This window comes from Oxyura jamaicensis, chromosome 1, assembly GCF_011077185.1.
Source record: "Oxyura jamaicensis isolate SHBP4307 breed ruddy duck chromosome 1, BPBGC_Ojam_1.0, whole genome shotgun sequence".
Taxonomy (NCBI): domain Eukaryota; kingdom Metazoa; phylum Chordata; class Aves; order Anseriformes; family Anatidae; genus Oxyura; species Oxyura jamaicensis.
The window spans coordinates 57,414,199-57,428,996 of record NC_048893.1 but is presented as its reverse complement, the minus strand read 5'-3'; positions in this window follow the sequence as shown (position 1 = coordinate 57,428,996).

Genomic DNA, 14,798 nt, shown 5'->3' with positions numbered 1-14,798 from the left:
ATGAAGGATTTAAGTCAAAAAGACCAACTGCACTAGTAGCCTAGCTTCTGGAAAAGTGTTGCACCACACTTAGTACTGAGCACTGCCCCGGGATTTAACACCTATTCTCCCTACAAGAAATTTGCAGAAGTTGCCTTCTTTTGTTTGCTCACTGAGATCAGTTTGGAAGACATAGATGTTCCAATCCTCTGTGAAATATCACTTATAGGATTATCTGCATTGGCGCCATCTGGTGATTCTGGAAAATATCAAACCATAAAAGAAAATGTGTCATGCTTGCTCTTAATAAAATCATGACATTTCTTCTCCCTAAGTATTTCATAACATTGCCACCTCATTTCCAACTGAGTTGCTAACAAAATAGCTCTGTAACAATTTTGGGGGTGGGAAGAGGACAGACATTGCTCTCCTTTACAACCAGGCAAACTTTAGTTCTTATTTAATCAACTTTTAAGGCTAGATTAGGCTCCTACATCATCTACTCATAAAGAAGTCCAAAGGATGTCACATATCCCTGTATAATTAATCCAATTAGCTGTACCTACCAAGAGCAGAGTTTTCTGCAAGAATGTCCTGTGTTGATTTGAACCTGTCAGAACACGGAGAATCCCATATAGATGTATGGTGCATATTTCTGAAATCGACATTTGGCTTACATGTCACTTGAACTTGTGTTTAGTCTCAACAACAGCAGTCTTTGCAATGTTACAGTACTCTTTAGTATCCAGTCTTTGCTCCTTGTAAAATTACTTACACTCTCTAGTGAAGTTCATACTCAAAATAAATGAATTAAGTGGGGCTCTGTCAGTATTTTTGTCAGACTTTTTCTACAATCCTTAAAGAAATGTTGATAATTCTTGTTTTCCCCTTCAAAGGGTGAAATCTTTTTAAAACATAGGCACCGAAACCATATGATCAGCCTCACCAGCAGCATAGACCTCTTACTTACTATATTTCCCTCTGGTGTCCTGTGTGGCCAAAGGTACAAATAAAGAGTGCCATTTGCTATTCCAATTTTGGGCAATAATTTTGACTTTAAGGAATGGGCTTTCTCCAGCCAGTCTCCTCATACATCTGTTTCTGTCTCTTTGTTTGTTCCCCTCCCATCCCCAGGAAGTTTCAAAATCACCGATCAATTTTGACCGAGTGCAACGGAGGCATAGAGGTTTGACAGGAATTAAGTACCTACAAGTTTCATGAAAATAGGCAGCAGAGAAGAGGGAGGGAGGGAGGCCCTATTAATTCCCTCATTGAGGGAAAGGCCCCAGCATGAGCTCAACCTTTGTTACAGCCCCGAAATCCACACGAGAGAGAGACCCTGGAAAGCAGCCATCATTAGTAGCGCCGCTCATGGAACCACCTGTTTAATTAATTATTCTCCTCCGTAAAGAACCGTTTAAAAACAGCTCCATAGCTTTCAATATAAGCTTGCTTGCAGTGCCCCCAGTAGGAGTCATGGAGACTGAGGTTAGGGGAAACTGGGCCCCATGTGCTTTGTATCTCTCATAATAGATACCCCTAAAAGGCTGCTTTGGGCTCCACAGACCCAAATGTGGGTCTGCCATATCTGTCCCGCTGTCACTCAGTACTTCACAGCCAGGTACACTCTTGTGCCCTGCCACCCATCAGGCTCTGTTTTCCACTTCCCATCGTTATCAGAGAGCCTAGTCCTGGTGACAGAAGTGACTACATCCAAAGTCATGCTCAGGCCCTCTCGCCATCGCTATTCAGCTTGCATGGAGCTGAGGAAAACCTAAGAAAAATTAGCTGCCAAACTCAAAACAGATTTGTACTGAGCATGTCTGTACTGAAACATTCTGTGTGATGAACTGGCCAACTTTACGGCACTATGAGTGAGTGCATCCCTCACACTGGACTAGTCAGTCACCTTGTGCCAAATGCTGAGTCTTGACTCCAAAGTGTAGAAATATTCTATCTTTGCAGCAACATAATTGGAAGGCTATTACTTTCTTATGCACAAGTTGAATACTTTTCCCTAATGTTGAGGAATCAATAGACTATTTTAACTGAAAGCAGAAATCATTCTAAACAAGTATTTCAAACAGGATTGCCAACTAAAATTTAATCCCATAATGGGAGAAAAAAAAAAAAAAAAAAAAAAAAAAAAAAAAGAAGCAGTAGCCCATACTGGAACACTTTTCTATTCTAGTATATGTAAGATCCTACTTCAAAATGGCACTTAAGAGGAAGAATAAGACACATTACTGTCATGGAGAATGGGAAAATCAGTCTTTGTTCCTTTGTTATCAAGCTCCATTCCACCTGTAATACTTGCTCCATCCACACATTCGCACCTGTATAACTGCTTCCTGCACTCCTCCTGCATGCTTCACTGGGTACACAGGATATGTCCAACAAAACAGGCATAAGTTTGCAGAGGGAAAGGGCCCACAGGTCAGTATGAGCAAGGGCAGTCAGGGAAAGGGCAAGAAAGATGTCAGGGAAATATAAGAGGATGCAGGACACACACAGAGTGAGCTCCTGGGAGAGACTTGCACAGGGACCTCACGGCTACACAGAGCTCACAGGCCACATCAGTGTTGGCAGCAGGTCCCCTTCTGGCAGGAGGAAAAGGTGGGATACTTTGCTTTTGTAAACTAAAAATCTCAGACAGTAAATTTCTTCGGTTAAAATAGTATTAAAACTGAAAAGTCAAGTATTCAGAGGCTAGGAAAGTAAAGAAAATACTACTGTGCCTCTGAAAGGCCACCTCATGATGGAGGGGGATAAAAGTGAGACTGTACTGGCAACTTTAGCTTTGGCATTTCAAAATATTTCAAAACAATAATAACATTTAAAAAATGAGGCAGCTGTAACAGTTAATCAGTGCAACCTCTGTTCCTACCCACCTCCATAACTTCCACTAATTGTTATTGCATGTGCTGCATGTTCTTAAAACATAAAGAAGATCTTGTAACATTTTATGAACATCAATGGATTAACCCTCTTAACCTTTTCTGAGCAACACATTATTCCCCTTTTACAGATAGGGAAATTGAGAGATTAAATAACATTTCCAAAGCTGGCAAACACAGTGGTTAGCAGACTCAGAAAATCACCGGTCTTCAGCATCATGCTTTAACTGGAGACAATATTCTCTCAATAGATATCTGTGTCAGAGCTTTGAAGGACATCAAACTATACCAGACTGTCAATAGAGATAATGGAATAACTGGCAACTGTGTCTATGATGCTTTTCTTTTCAGGAAAGCTGGATTAGGATCTTCAGGAAATTAAGTAATGCTGTTGACTGGACAATCATACACGTTTATGAGAACAGATTGAAAGAAAACTACAAGGAAAAGAATAATCAGGGGCTCAATTAAATGCTAAAACTTCACCACTTAAAAGGAGCTGAAGGAGAAATTCTAGCTTTCCTTTACCTTATGTTTTGACTTGGTCAATCTAACATCAGGGCTGAGAATGCAAACCTTCAAGTTCTCAGCTATAATTCTGAAATATCACCATGCAATATCACGATAATTTATTCAAAGAGAAATGTTTTCTAAATAGTGTTTTTTAACATTTTCACAGGTTTTCAATGTTTGCCATGATCTGTATTAAGTGCAGTAGATTTAACACATCATTACTGCTAGATAAAAGTATAGAATAAATTCAAGAATCTATTAAGTCTGTACCTCCATGCTACAGAAGTAAAAGCAAGTTGATGTACAAAGTGACGTTGTTTCACATGAAATAGGAGACCTTTTTTCTAGGGTAAAGGGGTCCAAAGGGCACCTCCTTTTACAGGTGGCCCCAACAGACACTCCTGTAACTCCCAGGCGTGGCATCCAAGAAGCATTGTAAATAACTCACTTTATTCCCACTTAAAAAGAAATATACCTTATAAATTCAAGATTCAGACTTTGGTCTGAAACTAGTTTCTCTTCACTTCTCCCACTTTTTTCTCTTGTACACATACACATAAACATAGATATCCTTATATTTTGGATACCTCTCCCTAGGTTATGCAAATGTTACCTATTCTTTGCAAATAAGGGTGGGACTGCCATTGTAACAGCAAGGGACAGCCAGTCTGCAGTCCCTAGACCTCTCCCTGTAACAGCAATGGCCAAGACAGAAAAAAAAAATATGCCTTGTATCACTGAATTCAACCTCCCTGAGCAGAAATAAGTAAATTCAACCAATTAGATAAAGAGTACACAGGTAAGAGAAGCTTCTCATTAAAGTGGAATATATCTGAATGAGAAAATGAAGGCCTATATACATCCCTAATGTGCTCAACTAATGATATCTGTTCTTTAATATCCATTTCTCTCAAATCCCCACTCTTTTCAGAAAGGTCTATCTTTCTGACACCTGCTTCTGCTTTGCTGGCCCAGAAGACCAATACAGTCATGCTTGCCTGCCATACATTGTGTAAGTCAGTAAGTCAAATTCATCTTCACTTTTAACAAAGCAGGAGTAGTCTTGCATCTTTTACATCCTCCTAAAGATTTTTCACTGTTTTTTAATGTCACCTGGCTCTATATAAGGTCAGGCAGACCTTCCAATTTATGCTGCTTTGTCTCATGCTTTCCTGGTTAGGCATAAACATAAGAATTAGGATTTACAGACAGTTATTATGCTTTACCTCATTAGGTCTTAACTTTCCAGAGTGTATTAAAATTCTGTAGTATCAAAGCTTGTTATCTGGCTTTGCAATAAAGTTTTCTTCCAAAATCCTCTGTTCAAAGAGCTGTGGATCACTGGACACTTTGCAGTTTCTTTGCATCAACAAAGTATCAGCAGAAAAAGCCTCCCAGTACATTGGTGATCCTACTTTATGAAAACAAACAGACAATCCAACTCATAACAGATATTCTCATCTCTGGCACTGACGTGAAGGATTACTAGAGAGCATGAGAGCACTTGGGGGCTTAATTCTTCACTTGCATGAACTTCTGGGGTCAGCTGGCAAAAACTTGATCAAATCAAATCAATTCCAAGGCAGCGCCTGTCTTGTCAGGACAAAATGGGAAGCCTTTTGTTTCTGTGGGACTCGGCCCTTATCAGCTCATTCTGTCACTCATACTTCCTCAGCCCACTTGCAAATCCTCCTGGATTTATTGCAGATGTATGAAGCTTGCTGGAAATAATAGTACAAGCAAAGAGGCTAGTCAGCTATCGACTCCAAGCTCTGGGTAATACCAATGGGAAATTATTCACACAAAAGGTGCGCTGGGGTGACAAATGAAGAGAGCGCTTTGGCCCATTGAAGATGCTAGGAGCTCGGACAATGCTAACACACTAATACCAAACAGCTCGCTTTATCTGATTACATACTGAGTGCTTGCCGGTTCCCTCCCCTTCCCCGAAGCCAGCACCCTGCCCACCCCCACACACTTTCCCTTAAAGGACACAGGTTGCTTTCTTATGTGCAGTGTACCATGAAATGGTCATCTAAAGCAGGAGCATGTCTAAAAAACAATTGAACTCCACACAAAACAATTGCCTTCCTTCTCCTCTCCTTCCCAAAAAGACATCTTTAATGTTTAAACATTGCAACAACAAAGCATTCCTCAACAAAATGGGAGGAACACGAGCAGAGATTTATGCTGTGCTTTCCCATATTGTCCACCCATACCACTGAGACAAGAAAATATTTTTTGCCCGCTCTTTAATATTTGAGAATTTCCTCCATCCCCTTTATTGTATACTCACCCCTCTCTTCTCTACTCTTTTTTTTTATTTTTATTTTTTCTGAAGAGATCGTCACTACGTTTCTACAGGGTTTCCAGAGAAAGACCTATTTGGTCCTTGAGTCAGTTAGTAAGCATTATAGCCCATTTCTACAACAGCACTACCTCATTTTCTCCCTGGAAAGAATGCATGAAGTCAGCATATGCTAAGCCTCAGAAGACCTGACTGACCAGGCTTTTTTGGGTGAATCACACAATGGTGGCATGGTGGCAACATCTAGGTGTGCTGCAAAGGACCTGGGAAATGATGTGCTCACTTGAATGGGGCTGAGGTCTTTAATCAATCAGTGAGTAGTTTTGGAAGTCTGCTTCCCTAAAGCTCTCTAAATACTTAGAGTTAAATCACCACAATGAAAATTTTAAATTATATCGGAAAATAAAGAAATCCTAAAGATGGCATTAGTGTACTGACACTTAGAAGAAAGGATATAAACACCAATAATAGCAATAAAAAAAATCAGAAGTGCTCAATATATATCCCTTTGGTGTAATTAAAAGAAGAAAAACAAATCACTACACTGAACTCACTGATGTAATGAAATCATAGGATGATCATGAAGTGCCTTTCATTGCAATAATAGCTTACAGGGGAATTAAAAAGCAGACACAAAAGTTAGACATCAGCCAACCCAGAAAATTGTTTCAAAGAGTTTTGACAGAAATCGGAGCAGTTCTTTGGCTCCTCACTAACCAAACACAGAGGAAGCACCAGAGCTACGAGGAAAGATAATATTGTGCCACTGTTTAAAAAGGGGTAAATGGCACGACCCAGGTAATTATAGACCTGTCAGCTTGACATCAAATCCAGGCAAAACAGTGCAGCAGCTGATAAGGGATTTGATTAATAAAGAATGGAAGGAGGGAAATATAATTAATGCCAGTCAACACAGGTTTATGAGAATAGATCTTGTCAAACTAACTTGATTTCTTTTTTGGATAAGATTACTGGTTTGGTTGATATAGGTAATAAACTTAGGACTTCAACCAGGTATTTCACTCCGTATCATATGAAATTTTGATTAAGAAACCAGAGTGACACAAAAGTATCGTGGCACCTATTCAGTGGCTTTAAAACTGGCTGACAGGTCTAAAAAAGTAATTACAAATGAAGAACATTTATTAAGCTGTATCTTGGCCCATCTCTATTTAACATCTTTGATGCAGAAGAAAAACTTGTCACTAATGAAGACCACAGAGGGCCAGTTGCTCAGGAGGATGATAAATGATTAAGCAGCTTTGTTGCTGATCCAGAGTAATCTGGATAGTTTAGCTAGCTGAACACAGGAAAGTAATACATGCTTTGAAGTGACCAGATGTAAAGACTTCCTAATACAAAGATCCTTGGGTCATCATGAATATGCAGCTGCACATGAACTTCCAGCTCAATACCATGGCCAACAGCTCTACTACAGCTTCACATGAATAAATAACAGAATATGAATGAGGCCTAGATTTGTTACGTTACTTCTAGCTAGAAACAAACTCACTGGAGATAATCTTAAGGCCTGATTTCTTGACCATGTACACTGAAAAGACTCAAGTTCCACTCTAAGTGCCCTGCCAGTACTCAGCTGGTATGGAAGGCAGTGCCACCAAGATGGCATCTCTCCCTTATTGTACTTTTCAGCCCCCCGCAATATTTTTTCCACCTGGAGCTGCCCAAATTGTCTAAAATGCCTACAACATGGCCAGGTCACCTCTGCCCACGTTGCTCCAGACATTATACCATCTTACATGAACATGTTCCTGCTGTGGTTGTCTCCTTCCCCAAGATCTTAGACTCCATGGCCTGGGCTTCCTCTTGTTCTCAACATGAGGCCCATACCCTTTTCTCCATTTGGGTGATGTAGAACATTTGTAGACATCATTACAAATTTGCCAACATCTTTCAGAACAAGAACCTGTGTGAGCAGCTTGTTGTCTGGGTGGTCCAACATGTACAGAGACCTAGAATAGTCTGAGTACACATTAAAGGCCTGTTGTGTGGGTGACTGCCCAGGTGAAGACACATTTTCACAGATGGAAATGCACTTGGAAATGGGCAGTGTTAACTTATCCTCGATGTGATATGAATGCCAATGTCATGAAAAAGCAGTACAATCCCATCTTTTTACTCCACTTGAGAAGGAGCCAGAGAAAAGCCATTCCACACAATGTAGAGTGATGCTCTTTTCAGTATACAAGTGCTGAAGAGTCTCTCTTTATGACACTGAGTGATGATTACATCAGACATTGAGAAGCATCCTGAAGCACCCATCACTTCCAGCATGAAGCCAGAAAGCTAATCTAAAGGTCTTAATTTATGGAACACTTCACTAGGGACTGGACATTCACTGCTATGCATCATTTCCAGAAAGACAAAGCTGAGCAAATGAAAGTATCTGAGAAGGCAACTTGGAATTTGTTGCTCAGGTTGAACTGCTTACTGTTCTGTGTAAGGGAAAAACAGACTCATGACAGCGCAGAAGTGAAGATGTGCTCAAACTGCCATTGTAACTTCTGTGTGGTGTCCCAGATGCCTTGTGATGGAGAAAGATTAATAAGCACTTAGTAAATTTCTGACTCTGACTTTACATGGGAAAAAAAAAATCAAAGTCATTTTTTGGTTTACTCTAGGATCCAGTTAGGTACAGCTCTATTTTAGATTTAACACCTAAACATTTCTTTCTATCTGTATTTCTGGCATTAAACAAACCTCAGCTTTCATTATATTTTTATGTGGCCTGTTGTTCCTTCTGAGATATTTTAATGCACATTGTTTTTTCTGTTTTAGTGAGTGTTGCTCATTTTGTCAGAAGCAGATGGTGTTTGCTGCATTTTGTTTGTTCCAAAAATAAGCAACATCCAAATGTTCACTATGGAGGTGTGAAAGAGGAAAGGCCTGATGCTTAAATACAGTTTCTCCTTCCCTTTGCTATTCATCTGGTGAAAGGAACTGCTGCAGTCTTGTTACAAGTCTGCAAAGCCCTGGAGTTCATGCTGTTTTTTCTACCAGGGAGGGTACATGGCTCTAACTGGCATCTCGGCCAGAGCAGGGCTAACAGCTCCTAGAAGGCTAGCACAGAGGGCTTTGGAAGAGCTATTTATTTATTTATTTATTTATTTATTTATTTATTTATTTCTGTGGCCTGCAGAAGGAAGACACTTCTTAAAAGGCAGCATTAGTAGGTAGCCTAAGTTAGGACGCATCAGGCTCCCTCTGTGGTCAATGGAGGGAAGTATGTCACTGACTCGATGCCGAATTGCTTGATTTGATGAGACTGTTAGAAAGTGTTAATTTGGCCAAACTATCCAGCAGCACACCTTTGAATACTATGCTACGTAAAGTCCATGCTTTGCAATGACTCGTGAGGGCAGCTGCCAGCTTGCAGACAAGGCTCAGCCCTGAGACAGCAGCCATTGGGCCACGCCAAACAGGGTGAACATGTGGCATCTGGGAATATCTTTTCTGAATAAAGTATTAGAAAAAGATAACCACTGCAGGGTGCCCTATTATGTTTTTAAAATACTACCAGTTTGCTTAGTGTTTACCCAGAAAAGCTAATTATGCTTGTCGCTTAATGTAAATTGCTGGATAAATAAACACAGAAATAGGAGCTTAGTGACTGCTATGCTTTCTTTAAAATGCTATCTGAAGGTTCATTATGCTAAGCACAAAAGAGAAGGGAACTTCTTACAATGCACTTATTAAAGGCACATTTTCTGCAGAAATGATTGTAGCATGATTGTACAATAGCATATAATTTGCTTTGGTGACATTTTCAGAGTGAATCTTGCCGACAGCAGGCATGGATGGGAAAAGTGGTGGCAGGGCCGCTGTTTGTGCTGTTAGGAGCTGTCAGCAGTGATTCAGTGGAGGAGGATACCCCAGCCCAGGCAAGGAGCGCCAGCAGATTACACATGACAGACAATGGGGCAAGAAACCCCATGGCTCATTTGCACATACACGTGTCCCTGCAGTAGTTTTGAAGCTGACACCTTGAAAGACTTACATGACAACGCTATGATTGTTAGCAGAACATGCTGTAGCAGATCCCCAGACCTGCAAATGGGAACCAAACCAGGCATCAACATGCAGCTGTACTTCTGTCAAGGGAGCCAGAGACGTAAAGCAAGGAGTTGTGCCATACTAATGCCTCTCTGCTGGCTTAATGTCACCTGAAAGAGGACAGACAAGGCCTGATGAAGGAAAAACAGTAGCCAGATGATCAACACTCATCTAGAACAGATCTGGAAGGTATGAAGTTAAGCCATCAACACCGATCATGACTTTGCTCCACAGCCATTGGACCTCTGACACAGCAGGAGGCCTAAAAACAGTAATAACACATCATCCCTGGGAGGGAGCTTCCTGAGAAGCAGAGGTAGTACATCTCTGTGGGGTTAGGGGCTGTTCTTTGTTCTCTACAGATACAACCAAGTAAAGGCAGCAGCTGCAGGAAGAAGTAAACACAAGGACAATACACCTGAAATTGGCCATTAAAGCTCCTAATGAGCTTAAAAAGGAAACACAGCCAGATACGAGTTTGGCCTCTCTTAAGCTAACTTTAACATCCTACAAGCCCCAGTTGCTATTTTCCCTGCATGGCACCAAAACAGCTCCCAAGCCACCCAGGTCTTGGCACAGGCAGCGAGGAAATCAGACTGCTGAGGCCAGGCGGGCAGGGACTGCTCTGGGCAGGCTGCATTTTTCACGTCTGGCCATGGCCAGGCTGCAGGTCGCTGGGTAGATTGAAATACTCACAAAAGAAATGTGTCTTTCACCTTTCTAGCCTCTTGAGAGACTTTTATTTGCCACCAGTTCCAGTCTGATGGATGTTTTAACTTTGTCAAACTCTTCCTAGGAGTTGTGTATTAGTTTGCATTGCCTTTGAAACTGGGTTGTTTTCCTGAAAGGGCAGGAAGTGGGGATTAAGTCCATTACACATTGTTTGAACAACTCTCTTTTCACTGTGCATTGTGACTCTGCAGCCTGCCAGCACATTTCAGCCTCTTTCCAGGAACTGGCACCACAGGGATGGAGCGTGGCTGGCTGAAGACCTGGCATCTGTGCTGACTTTCATAGGTACCACACATTGGGAAGGAAACTCTAAAGCAGAGGAAGAAGAAATGTCCCTGGCACCACCCTCTGCAAGTGGTACATAGGGGACTTGGGTTTTGAAGAAGCCCTCTGCTGCCTGAAGGATGTAGGAGCAACGTACTGTATTCAGCTGGGAAATGTGACAACCTAATCATCCTGAAGGGTACTATTATTGTCTGCTTAATATGCTTTACAGTCCCGATGAACAGGGAAGGCTGGCTGACAAGTGTGGTATGATGTATCTAATGGCTCAATACTACCGCGATGGGTCCATAAAAGGAACATAATTTCACAGTTTGAGGAAAATACGGATCATACATTCGTCACTTTAAGGCCAATGATTTCAGCAATCTGGACAAATAATTCTGGTTTAAGATATTCTGGTGGTTCAGCATTTTGCTTTATTTGTTGATGTCTAATTTAAATTTGGGACCTAACATTGGAGATTATAAAGACTTTTGCATTACAGGATGTAAGCCTTGATTGCTAATCACACGGTGACACCAACAAGGATGGGTTTTGTTCTAACCAGATAAAGCAGCACATTTCAAAACTTTCTGGGTCAGGATTATATAGCAGAGCAGTTTACACTGCACATGCAAAAAATCGTAACTTTCATGTATGTCATAGGTGCAGATTTAGGATTTCTTCTGGGCAGTTGCACATGACAACCCAATTATTTCATACACACAAAAATTGGTTCATTTGTGTAAAAGGAAAGCATGCTCTGAATTTGAGTGTAATATATAGTTTTGAAAATAGACCCCCTGCCTTTCTTCTACTATGGTGAAAGATATCACTTTACAGAGAACATAATCTTCAGAAGTGTATTCCTGCTGATTAAAGAGTTATTTGATAATCATAGTCAAGCCTGAAGTATGGCAACATAATAGAAAATGGTGAGGGCAGGAGTTTCTTTCCAGTGTAGGTTGCAGAAAAAAAATGGTGCAGCTACCCTCCTCACATTTGATCTCTAGAATGCATTTAATACAAACTTAGACATAAAAACTCACAATTTCAGAAACTGGAGACAGCCATATTTTCAGTACCTTAGCAAGGCAGCTCTGATCTTTTTGCATTTCAAATAAAAATGAAAAAATTGTGATTCTTCCTCCTTTTCTTCCTGTTGATGTTCTAGTTCCTAGGGATTTCTGTGATTAAGGCTGGGAAGTCTACCCTAGCCTGCCGGAAGAATCTCATGCAAGCCTTCTGCAGACTTCAGAAGTTTCACCTCCTGTGCAAAAGCTATCTTTTTCTTCATGTGAACCTTCAGCTGGTTCTTCCAACACTAGAAAATAAAAGATAAATCATAATTAAATTCATGAATAGTAAGAATCATGCCAAATCAGAAATATATATATATATATAGACTAGGTATGCATCTCTTTTGTCCCTTCCCAGATGAACAGTTAAGACACAATTTCACAGTTCAAAGCATCAGTTCTTCCTATTTCTGTTGTCAAGTAAAATCGTGCTTGCCTCTAGTTCTCAGTGTTGGGAGTACTCTCATTTCAGTTGTTTACTCAGTAACCTTGCAAAAATACCTTGGTCTGTGTTATTGGAATCATGAATATATATGCCCTTTTCATAAAATTCTGGAAGAGTCATCTACTGGGCTAATTTGGCTTCCTCAGAAAAAAACATTAAAAAATCAGCCAAATCTCTCTAGCGTTCAGGCTTTTATCATTAAAAGCTCTGGCTAAACAAATAATTTTATTTGACAAAGTCACTTTAATCTGTCCATTAGGAAACCTTTATGTTGATAACCTTTGCTGTGTGGAGATGAAGGACCTCTGAAACCACCTAGACACCCCATGTGTAAGGACTCTGCCTAATGCAGCTGGCCCTTTCAGAAAAGTGAAGACTTTCTTCATTGGGAATTAAACAACTGATACAGACAATGAAGGCCCACAGTTGCCTTGCTAGGAGTTCAAAGAAAATTCACCAATACAGGGACCAAGATGATATTTTTCCTGTTAACTACAGTTAGTTATAATGTTTGTAACAGTGTGGGAAGCACCGGCTTCATTGAGTTATTTTAATATGTTAAGGGCAGAATGCCACCGGACATTTAATCCTGTAAATTTATGCAATTATTTATTTCAGTGGGATGATTCCTGTGAATAAAGTGAGCAGGATTTGGCTTTGGTTATGGATAAGTGAAGAGGACACCAAAGCGTAAAATGGCAGCTTAGAATGACAGAGGAGCTCCTAACCCTGGGGAGCCCATTTACACCAGCCAGCACGGTTCAGACAAAGCACTAAGGGGGGACACGGTCCCTTTCTGAAAAGAAAGAAAGAAAGAAAATTGCCCCTAAAAGAAAAATCCATAATCAGGAGGACCATCAATAGAGGAGATTCCCCATTGGGGAGGTACCTTCTTTCGACCAAGAAAATTCCCTACATTTGTTGATTATAATCCAGCTGGCCTGACTTGGATTTGTAACCACCAGATGCATTGCAAGCAACTATGGATATTCTAAAGAACATCAAATAAAGGGTTTTTTTAAACCAATAAGTAGCATTCTTGCAGATGGATGCAGAAGACAAATGAATAAAATTGCCTCCCCCCTTCCAAAATATTTAAGATGCCTGCATCAAGCTGCCTTTAGTTTGTATACATATCAGATTATAGAAGATCTGCCTCTTTATAATTTTTTTTAAAAAGGATGGCAGCCTTAGTTCAATAGAGTTAGTGAGACAATCCTTTAAGCTGTGTCAAAATGCCAGTTATCCTCAGATGCCACCCAGATTTGAATAATTTAGAAAGAGACAAAAACACAGAAAGGAGGAATCATCCTTTGACTACTTTTGCTTTTGACACGGCTGCCTCCCTCTCCTTTTTACCAAAGCATCTTCGTCTCTCTATCAGCCATGACAAGTGCCAATCAAACCTTCTGTTTCTAAGGTTCTAGGGGAAAATGAAACATGAAACATTTTCTAACAATCACTGACCAAAGGTCCACTATCAGTGTGTGGTCTGGGGGAAGCCAGCCTTTTCCTTTTTCACTTCTAATCTCTGACCCACTGTTTACCTCTTCTTTTTTATATACTTTAATCTCTCTGTTGCTCCAAAAGATCCTAAACAAATTGTAGGTCAGCATGGATTAGGCTGCTTTGTTACCAATGATTAGTACATTTACTTTTGCTTTAACATCTTCAGCAACAGCTGAATGTCAAAAAGATCCAGCAAGAGTTTGTTTAATCACAACGAAAACTATATCCACATAGTCTTACAATTGCATTGTCAGTCTCAGCATAAAGAACTGGAACACAATAGCAGACAGTGACCATGGACCTGCAATGTTAACATGTATTTTCAGAGCTACTATTCCTGCAATTCAGTGTTAGTATAATCAGATTCACAGTAACCTTCATTAGATCAGGACAAAAATTAAGCTTCAGATATTTGCCTAAGAGTCTGAATTCTGCTCCCATTTGCTCAGCAGCTCCAGTGTATCCAGAAATGGTGTATGCAGCTTGACAGTTGTGGAAATATTTTCAGTATAAAAATCATATTAAGTTGTTCAGCAAAGATGTAAATGTATGGTTGAGAATTAAAGAGGAAAATTGTTGGACACTTTGGACTAGTTAAAGGAATGAGTAAGGAACAAATAGATCTCTTTAAAGTATGTTAGATGTTTCTAGACTCAGGGAAGCTTTCTTAAATCAACATTGCATCTGCCCTGCTTCTGCTCATGAGAGAGTATATTGGCATGATTTACATGTAAGAGGCTCTCAGAAAGTGAAGAAGGACAGGAGAGATGACCTATTTTGTTACAAGTCCCTTGACTCTGAAGTTGCACCAACTTACATTGCCTTACACATCAGCAAGTCCAGGGCAAGAAAGTTTGGATATGAGCCCTTCAGTGACTAAGATCATCTATTTATCATGTTGTCTCATCTTATCTTTATGCATCAAGTTCAAGGTTTGTGTCATCAATTTCAAAGTGACTTCACCACTCTTAAGTGTTTTTTCTCTCTGCCGCCATTGC